This window comes from Triticum dicoccoides, chromosome 2B, assembly GCF_002162155.2.
Source record: "Triticum dicoccoides isolate Atlit2015 ecotype Zavitan chromosome 2B, WEW_v2.0, whole genome shotgun sequence".
NCBI classification, from domain to species: Eukaryota; Viridiplantae; Streptophyta; class Magnoliopsida; order Poales; family Poaceae; genus Triticum; species Triticum dicoccoides.
The window spans coordinates 348,773,377-348,783,889 of record NC_041383.1 but is presented as its reverse complement, the minus strand read 5'-3'; positions in this window follow the sequence as shown (position 1 = coordinate 348,783,889).

Sequence of the window (10,513 nt, the reverse complement as noted above, 5' to 3'; positions counted from 1 at the left end):
TACTCTCAGCTTGTTCCAGGAGGCCCGGAGAACCCTCAAATTCAGCCTTAAGCAGGACTTTTTGGCCCTGAAACTCAAAGAACATCATTCGCCGCTGTTTTTCGGACAAGTTTCTGAACCCATTGGCACTTCCTTTTGAATGAAATTCAAGTGATTAAGTTTCTTATAGACATTGGGCCCCCTAGTAGGGACAAACATAGCTTTCTACAGATGCTCTATGATCCGGGCAATCTCATTTGGCCGTAAATTGAAGAAAATCCAGAGGATATATGCCTTATTCTCCTTGTTTTCGCCAGATTGCATGCTGTAGCTCATGCGCGTGAAAGCCAAGAACAAAAATGCATTCCTGGAATCTGTCAATATATATGTGGAAAAATATCTCCACTATAGAGGACAAGAAATTTCGGGGCGGTGAGGCAAAAAGTGTCACGGGAAAATGAAGTACTTTCAAGGACTGCCATAGAATGGACCGATGTTCACTAAAACAGTCATAACTCTATCATTCTAAGTCCGTGATGGACCCGCAAGTACTTAAACTGCTCACGGCGAGCGTATGAATCCAGGAAATACTCCCGGCTTGCTCTAGGAGACTCGGAGTTCCCTCAAATTCGGCCTTAAGCAGGAGTTTTTGGCCATGAAAGTCAAAGAACATCATTCGCCGCTGTTTTTTGGACAAGTTTCTGAACCCAATGGCACTTCCTTTTAATGGAAATTTGAGAGATTATGTTGCTTTTAGATATTAGCCACCCTGGAAGGGACAAACCTAGCTGTCTGCAGATGCTCTGTGATCCGAGCAATCTCATTTAGCCGTAAATTGAAGAAAATCCAGCGGCTATATGCCTTATTCTCCTTGTTTTCGCCGGATGGCATGCTGTAACTCATGAGCGTGAACGCCAAGAACAAAAATACATTCCTGGCATCGGTCAATATATAGGTGGAAACAATATCTCCACTATAGAGGAAAAGAAATTTCGTGGCGGTCAGGCAAAAAGCATCACGGGAAAATGAAATACTTTCAAGGATTGCCATAGAATGGACCGATCTTCACTAAAACGGTCATAACTTTGTCATTCAGAGTCCGTGCCGGACCCACAAGTACTCAAACTGCTCGCGACGAGAATGCGAATCTAGAAAATACAGCCCACTTTCGCCAGGAGGCTAGGAGTACCCTCAAATTCTGCCTTCAGTAGGACTTTTTGGCCCTGAATGTCAAAGAACATTATTCGCCGCAATTTTTCGGATGAGTATCTAAACCCATTGACACTTCCTTCGGAAGGAAATTCGAGAGATTATGTTGCTTGTAGACATTAGCCCCCCTGGTAGGGACAAATGTAGCTTTCTACAGATGCTCTATGATCCGGGCAATCTCATTTGGCCATAAATTAAAGAAAATCCAGCGGCTATATGCCTTATTCTCCTTCTTTTCGCCGGATGGCATGCTGTAACTCATGCACGTGAAAGCGAAGAACAAAAATGCATTCCTGTCATCGGTCAATATATATGTGGAAACAATATCTCCTCTATAGAGGACAAGAAATTTCGGGGCGGTCAGGCAAAAAGTGTCACGGGAAAATGAAGTACTTTCAAGGACTGCCACAGAATGGACCGATGTTCACTAAAACGGTCATAACTTTTTCATTCGGAGTCCATGTCGGACCCACAAATATTCAAACTACTCGTGGCGAGCGTGCAAATCCTCAAAATACTCCCAACTTGGGCAAGGAGGCCCGAAGTACCTTCATATTCAGCCTTAAGCAGGACTTTTTGGCCCTGAAAGTTAAAGAACATCATTCGCCGCTATTTTTCGGACAAGTTTCTGAACCTATTAGCATTTCCTTTTGAAGGAAATTAGAGAGATTATGTTGCTACAGACATTATCCTCCTTGGTAGGGACAAACGTAGCTTTATGCAGATGCTCTATGATCCGAGCAATCTCATTTGGCCGTAAATTGAAGAAAATCCAGAGGCTATATGCCTTGTTCTCGTTGTATTCGCCGGATCGCATGCTGTAACTCATGGGCGTGAAAGCCACGAACAAAAATGCATTCCTGGCATCTGTCAATATATATGTGGAAAAAATATCTCCACTATAGAGGACAAGAAATTTCGGGGCGGTCAGGCAAAAAGTATCATGGGAAAATGAAGTACTTTCAAGGACTGCCATAAAATGGACCGATGTTCACCAAAACGGTCAAAACTTTGTCATTCTATGTCCGTGTCAGACCTACAAGTACTCAAACTTCTCGTGGCGAGCGTGTGAATCCAGAAAATACTCCCGGCTTGCTCTAGCAGACCCGGAGTACCCTCAAATTCGGCCTTAAGCAGGACTTTTTGGCCCTGAAAGTCAAAGAACATCATTCGCCGCTATTTTCGTTCAAGTTTCTGAACCCAATGGCACTTCGTTTTGATGGAAATTTGAGAGATTATGTTGCTTATAGACATTAGCCACGCTGGTACGGACAAACATAGCTTTCTGCAGATGCTCTGTGATCCGGGCAATGTCATTTAGTCGTAAATTGAAGAAACTCCAGCAGCTATATGCCTTATTCTCCTTGTTTTCTCCGGATGGCATGCTATAACTCATGAGCATGAACACCATGGACAAAAAGACATTCCTGCCATTGGTCGATGTATATGTGGAAACAATATCTCCACTATAGAGGAAAAGAAATTTTGGGGCGGTCAAGCAAAAAGCGTCACGGGAAAATGAAGTACTTTCAAGCACTGCCATAGAATGGACCGATGTTCACTAAAACGGTCATAGATTTGTCATTCAGAGTCCGTGTCAGATCCACAAGTACTCAAACTGCTTGCGACGAGCATGCGAATCCAAAATATACTCCCCGTTTGCGCCAGGAGGCCCGGAGTACCCTCAAATTCTGCCTTCAGCAGGACTTTTTGGCCCTGAAATTCAAAGAACATCATTCGCCGTAGTTTTTCGGACAAGTTTCTCAACCCATTAGCACTTCCTTCTGAAGGAAGTTCGAGAGATTATGTTGCCTGTAGGCATTAGCCCCCCTGGTAGGGACAAATGTAGCTTTCTGCAGATGCTCTATGATCCGGGCAATCTCATTTGGTCGTAAATTGAATAAAATCCAGCGGCTATATGCCTTATTCTCCTTATTTTCGCCGGATATGCATGCTGGTGTAGGGTGGAAACCTATGGGGAGATCTTTCAAGAATTGGAGGGGGAATCCCCAAGAACAAGATGAACACAAGAGGGAAAACAGGAGGAACACTCAAGAACAAGTCCAATCATACATCCACTAGACAATCAAACACACAAGATCCACAAGGTACATGAACAATCAAAGGGAAATATGATACATGGTAGAGTTCATCCCAAATCCTATGAAGGAGATTAGGGCTTGATGATCTCGATAGATCCTTCCCTCAAGGGGGGCTTCATCCACAAGGGATCTTCTCCAATGGAGGCCTTGAACTCCAATGGAGTGTCTCTCTCTGAAGAGGAATCCCACAAGGGGAGGTACATGAGCTAAGCTCTAGTGTTTAGGTCTATTCTTAGCTAAGTCTAAATGGAGGAAGAAGGGGAGTATATATAGGTCCAAGGGATGAAGGGGTAAGTAGGGACGAGATGGGGATACAAGGGCCAAGCCCAACAGCCACGCACAGGGGGCCCCGTGTGCACGGGGTAAGTGGAGCCTGTGCGCATGGGGTATCCAGAGACCTAACGCATGAGCCTGTGCGCACGGGGTCCATGAGGCCCGTGGACACGGGGGTCCCGTGGGCACAGTAGGCGCCCGTGCGCACGTGGTCTTCAGGACCGCCAACCTGGGAGGCCCGTGGGCACGGGGTCGGAGGGGCCCGTCCGCACGGAATCGCCTGGGAGTTGCTGCCTTCTTCTTGACGCTTCCTTCTCCGCTTCCAGGCTTCCCTCTTGGATGGTGTAATTATTCTCTTGTGCTTGGACTCCTCCACGATGAATGTGTAGCTCCGCTCACACCTAAGTATGCGCAAGAGAGAGGGGTCAAGTAGTATACCATCCTTGAAGGGTACAAGTGAACACGTGTAAAGGAGATGATTCACCTTTGTATGCATGAAGTAGATGTGGCATGTGTCACTTGCCAAATGGACCTTGACATGGTGATGTCTATAGGATGCTCCGCATCACATGTTGTAACTCATGCGCGTGAAAGCCAAGAACAAAAATGCATTCCTGTCATCGGTCAATATATATGTGGAAACAATATCTCCACTATAGAGGACAAGAAATTTTTGGGGCTATCAGGCAAAAAGTTTCACGGGAAAATGAAGTACTTTCATGGACTGCCATAGAATGGACCGATGTTCACTAAAACGGTCATAACTTTTTCATTTGGAGTCCATGTCGGACCCACAAGTACTCAAACTACTCGTGGCAAGCGTGCGAATCCAGAAAATACTCCCAAATTGAGCGAGGAGGCCCGAAGTACCTTCATATTCAGCTTTAAGCAGGACTTTTTGGCCCTGAAAGTCAAAGAATATGATTCGCCGCTGTTTTTCGGACAAGTTTCTGAACCCGTTGGCACTTCCTTTTGATGGAAATTCGAGAGATTATGTTGCTATAGACATTATCCCCCTGCTATGGACAAGCATAGCTTTCTGCAGATGCTCTATGATCCGGGCAATCTCATTTGGCCGTAAATTTAAGAAAATCCAGCGGCTATAAGCTTATTCTCCTTGTTTTCGCCGAATGGCATGCTGTAACTCATGCGCGTGAAAGCCAAGAACAAAAAGGCATTCCTGTCATCGGTCAATATATATGTGGAAACAATATCTCCACTATAGAGGAAAAGAAATTTCAGGGCGGTCAGGCAAACAGCGTCACGGGAAAATGAAGAACTTACAAGGACTGCCATAGAGTGGACCGATGTTCACTAAAACGGTCATAGCTTTGTCATCAGGAGTCCGTGTCGGACCCACAAGTACTCAAACTACTCGCGACGAGCATGCAAATCCAAAAAATACTTGCCGCTTGTGCTAGGAGGCCCGGAGTACCCTCAAATTCGGCCTTAAGCATGACTTTTTGGCCCTGAAAGTCAAAGAACATCATTCACGGGAGTTTCTCGGACAAGTTTCTGAACCCATTGGCACATCCTTCCAAAGGAAAGTTAAGCGATTATGTTGCTTATAGACATTAACCCCCCTGGCAGGGACAAACATAGCTTTGTGCAGATGCTCTCTGATCCTGGCAATCTCATTTGGCCGTAAATTAAAGAAAATCCAGCGGTTATATGCGTTATTCTCCTTGTTTTCACCAGATGGCATGCTATAACTCATGCGCATGAAAGCCAAGAACAAGAATGAATTCCTGGCATTGGTCAATATATAAGTGGAAACAATATCTCCACTATAGAGGACAAGATATTTCAGTGTGGTCAGGCAAAAAGTGTCACGGGAAAATGAAATACTTTCAAGGACTACCATAGAATGCACCGATGTTCACCTAAACGGTCATAACTTTGTCATTCGGAGTCCATGTCAGACCCACAAGTACTCAAACTACTCGCAGCGAGCGTGCGAATCCAGAAAATACTCTCGGCTTGCGCCAGGTGGCCCGGAGTACCCTCAAATTCGGCCTTAAGCAGGACTTTTTGGCCCTGAAAGTCAAAGAATATCATTCGCCGCTGTTTTTCGGACAAGTTTCTGAACCCATTGGCACTTCCTTTTGAAGGAAATTCAAGAGATTACGTTGCTTATAGACATTAGGCCCCCTGGTAGGTACAAACGTAGCTTTCTGCAGATGCTCTATGATCCGGGCAATCTCATTTGGCCGTAAATTGAAGAAAATCCAGCGGCTATATGCCTTATTCTCCTTCTTTTCGCCGGATATGCATGATGTAACTCATGCGCATGAAAGCCAAGAACAAAAATGCATTCCTGTCATTGGTCAATATATATGTGAAAACAATATCTCCACTATGGAGGCCAAGAAATTTCGGGGCGGTCAGGCAAAAACTGTCACGAGAAAATGAAGTACTTTCGAGGACTACCATAGAGTGGACCGATGTTCACTAAAACGGTCATAACTTTGTCATTCGGAGTCCATGTCGGACCCACAAGTACTCAAACTGCTCGCGGCGAGCGTGTGAATCCAGAAAATACTCTCGGCTCACGCCAGGAGGCCCGGAGTACCCTCAAATTCGGCCTTAAGCACGACTTTTTGGCCCTGAAAGTCAAAGAACATCATTCGCCGCTGTTTTTCGGACAAGTTTATGAACCCAATTGCACTTCCTTCTGAAGGTAATTTGAGAGATTATGTTGCTTATAGACATTAGGCCCCCCGGTAGGAACAAACGTAGCTTTCTGTAGATGCTCTATGATCCGGGCAATCTCATTTGGCTGTAAATTGAAGAAAATCCAGAGGCTATATGCCTTATTCTCCTTGTTTTCGCGGGATCGGATGCTATAACTCCTACGCGTGAAAGCCAAGAACAAAAATGCATTCCTGTCATCGGTCAATATATATGTGGAAACAATATCTCCACTATAGAGGAAAAGAAATTTCTGGGCAGTCAGGCAAAAAGTGTCACGGGAAAATGAAGTACTTTCAAGGACTGCCATAGAATGGACCGATGTTCACTAAAATGGTCATAACATTTTCATTCTAAGTCCGTGTCGGACCCGCAAGTAGTCAAACTTCTCACGACGAGCGTGTGAATCCAGATAATACTCCCGGGTTCCTCTAGGAGACCGGAATACCCTCAAATTCGGCCTTAAGCAGGACTTTTTGGCCCTGAAAGTCAATGAACATCATTCGCCGCTGTTTTTCGGACAAGTTTCTGAACCCAATGGCACTTCCTTTTGATGGAAATTCGAGAGATTATGTTGCTTATAGACATTAGCCACCCTGGTAGGGACAAACCTAGCTTTCTGCAGATGCTTTGTGATCCGGGCAATCTCATTTAGCCGTAAATTGAAGAAAATCCAGCGGCTATATGCCTTATTCTCCTTGTTTTCGCCGGATGGCATGCTGTAACTCATGAATGTGAACGCCAAGAACAAAAAGACATTCTTGGCATCGGTCAATATATATGTAGAAACAATATCTCCACTATAGAGGAAAAGAAATTTCAGGGCAGTCAGGCAAAAAGCGTCACGGGAAACTGAAGTACTTTCAAGGACTGCCATAGAATGGACCGATGTTCACTAAAACGGTCATAGCTTTGTCATTCAGAGTCCATGTCGGACCCACAAGTACTCAAACTGCTCGCGACGAGCATGTGAATCCATAAAATACTCCCCGTTTGCCCCAGGATGCTCGGAGTACCCTAAAATTCTGCCTTCAGCAGGACTTTTTGGCCCTGAAAGTCAAAGAACATCATTCGCCGCAGTTTTTCGGACAAGTTTCTGAACCCATTGGCACTTCCTTCTGAAGGAAATTCGAGATATTATGTTGCCTGTAGACATTAGCCCCCCATGGTAGGGACAAATGTAGCTTTTTGCAGATTCTCTATGATCCAGGTAATCTCATTTGGCCATAAATTAAAGAAAATCTAGCGGCTATATGCCTTATTCTCCTTCTTTTCGCCAGATATGCATGCTGTAACTCATGCGCGTGAAAGCCAAGATCAAAAATGCATTCCTGTCATCGGTCAAGATATATGTGGAAACAATATCTCCACTATAGACGACAAGAAATTTCGCGGCGGTCCGGCAAAAAGTGTCACGGGAAAATGAAGTACTTTCAAGGACTGCCATAGAATGGACTGATGTTCACTAAAACGGTCATAACTTTTTCATTCGGAGTCCATGTCGGACCCACAAGTACTCAAACTACTCGCGGCGAGCGTGCGAATCCAGAAAATACTACCAACTTGCGCGAGGAGGCCCGGAGTACGTTCATATTCAGCCTTAAGCAGGACTTTTTGGCCCTGAAAGTCAAAGAATATTATTCGCCGTTGTTTTATGGACAAGTTTCAGAACCCGCTGGCACTTCCTTTTGAAGGATATTCGACAGATTATGTTGGTACAGACGTTATCCCGCCTGCTAGGAACAAGCATAGCTTTCTGCAGATGCTCTATGATCCGGGCAATCTCATTTGGCCGTAAATTGAAGAAAATCCAGTGGCCATTTGCTTATTCTCCTTGTTTTCCCGGATGGCATGCTGTAACTCATGCGCGTGAATGCCAAGAATAAAAAGGCATTCCTATCATCAGTCAATATATATGTGGAAACAATATCTCCACTATAGAGGACAAGAAATTTAAGGGCGGTCAGGCAAACAGCGTCACGGGAAATGAAGTACTTTCAAGGACTGCCATAGACTAGACCGATGTTCACTAAAATGGTCATAGCTTTGTCATTCGGAGTACATGTCAGACCCACAAGTACTCAAACTACTCGCGGCGAGCATGCGAATCCAGAAAATACTCGCCGCTTGCGCTAGGAGTCCCGGAGTAACTTCAAATTCGGCCTTAAGCAGGACTTTTTGGCCCTGAAAGTCAAAGAACATCATTCGCCGCAGTTTCTTGGACAAGTTTCTAAACCCAGTGGCACTTCCTTTTGAAGGAAATTCGAGAGATTATGTTGCTTATAGACATTAGCCCCCCTAGCAGGGATAAACATAGCTTTCTGCAGATGCTCTATGATCTTGGCAATCTCATTTGGCCGTAAATTAAAGACACTCCAGCGGTTATATGCCTTATTCTCCTTGTTTTCGCTAGATGGCATGCTATAACTCGTGCGTGTGAAAGCCAAGAACAAAAATGCATTCCTGGCATTTGTCAATATATATGTGGAAACAGTATCTCCACTATAGAGGAAGAGAAATTTCGGGGCGGTCAGGCAAAAAGTGTCACGGGAAAATGAAGTACTTCGAAGGACTGCCATAGAATGGACCGATGTTCACTAAAACGGTCATAACTTTGTCATTGTCAGTCCGTGTCGGACCCGCAAGTACTCAAACTGCTCGCGGCGGGCGTGTGAATCCAGAAAATACTCCCGGCTTGCTCTACGAGACCTGGAGTACCCTCAAATTCGGCCTTAAGCAGGACTTTTTGGCCCTGAAACTCAAAGAACATCATTCGCCGCTGTTTTCGGACAAGTTTCTGAACCCATTGGCACTTCCTTCTGAAGGAAATTCGAGAGATTATGTTTCTTGTAGATATTAGCCCCCCTGGTAGGGAAAAATGTAGCTTTCTGCAGATTCTCTATGATCCGGGTAATCTCATTTGGCCGCAAATTAAAGAAAATCCAGCGGCTATATGCCTTATTCTCCTTCTTTTCGCCGGATATGGTTGCTGTACCTCATGCGCGTGAAAGCCAAGATCAAAAATGCATTCCTGTCATTGGTCAAGATATATGTGGAAACAATATCTCCACTATAGAGGACAGGAAATTTCGCGGCGGTCAGGCAAAAAGTGTCACGGGAAAATGAAGTACTTTCAAGGACTGCCATAGAATGGACCGATGTTCACTAAAATAGTCATAACTTTTTCATTCGGAGTCCATTTCGGACCTACAAGTACTCAAACTACTTGCGGCGAGCGTGCGAATCCAGAAAATACTACCGACTTGCGCGAGGAGGCCCGGAGCACGTTCATATTTAGCCTTAAGCAGGACTTTTTGGCCCTGAAAGTCAAAGAATATTATTCACCGCTGTTTTTCGGACAAGTTTCTGAACCCGTTGGCACTTCATTTTGAAGGATATTCGACAGATTATGTTGCTACAGACATTATCCCCCCTGCTAGGGACAAGCATAGCTTTCTGCAGATGCTCTATGATCCGGGCAATCTCATTTGGCCATAAATTGAAGAAAATCCAGCGGCTATTTGCTTATTCTCCTTGTTTTCCCGGATGGCATGCTGTAACTCATGCGCGTGAAAGCCAAGAATAAAAAGGCATTCCTGTCCTCAGTCAATATATATGTGGAAACAATATCTCCACTATAGAGGACAAGAAACTTCAGGGCGGTCAGGCAAACAGCGTCATGGGAAATGAAGTACTTTCAAGGACCGCCATAGAGTAGAACGATGTTCACTAAACCGGTCATAGCTTTGTCATTCGGAGTACATGTCAGACCCACAAGTACTCAAACTACTCGCGGCGAGCATGCGAATCCAAAAAATACTCGCCGCTTGCGCTAGGAGGCCCGGAGTACCCTCAAATTCGGCCTTAAGCAGGACTTTTTGGCCCTGAAAGTCAAAGAACATCATTCGCCGCAGTTTCTCGGACAAGTTTCTAAACCCATTGGCACTTCCTTTTGAAGGAAATTCGAGAGATTATGTTGCTTATAGACATTAGCCCCCCTAGTAGGGACAAACATAGCTTTCTACAGATGCTCTATGATCTTGGCAATCTCATTTGGCCGTAAATTAAAGAAACTCCAGCGGTTATATGCCTTATTCTCCTAGTTTTCGCTAGATGGCATGTTATAACTCGTGCGCGTGAAAGCCAAGAACAAAAATGCATGCCTGGCATTTGTCAATATATATGTGGAAACAGTATCTCCACTATAGAGGACGAGAAATTTCGGGGCGGTCAGGCAACAAGTGTCACGGGAAAATGAA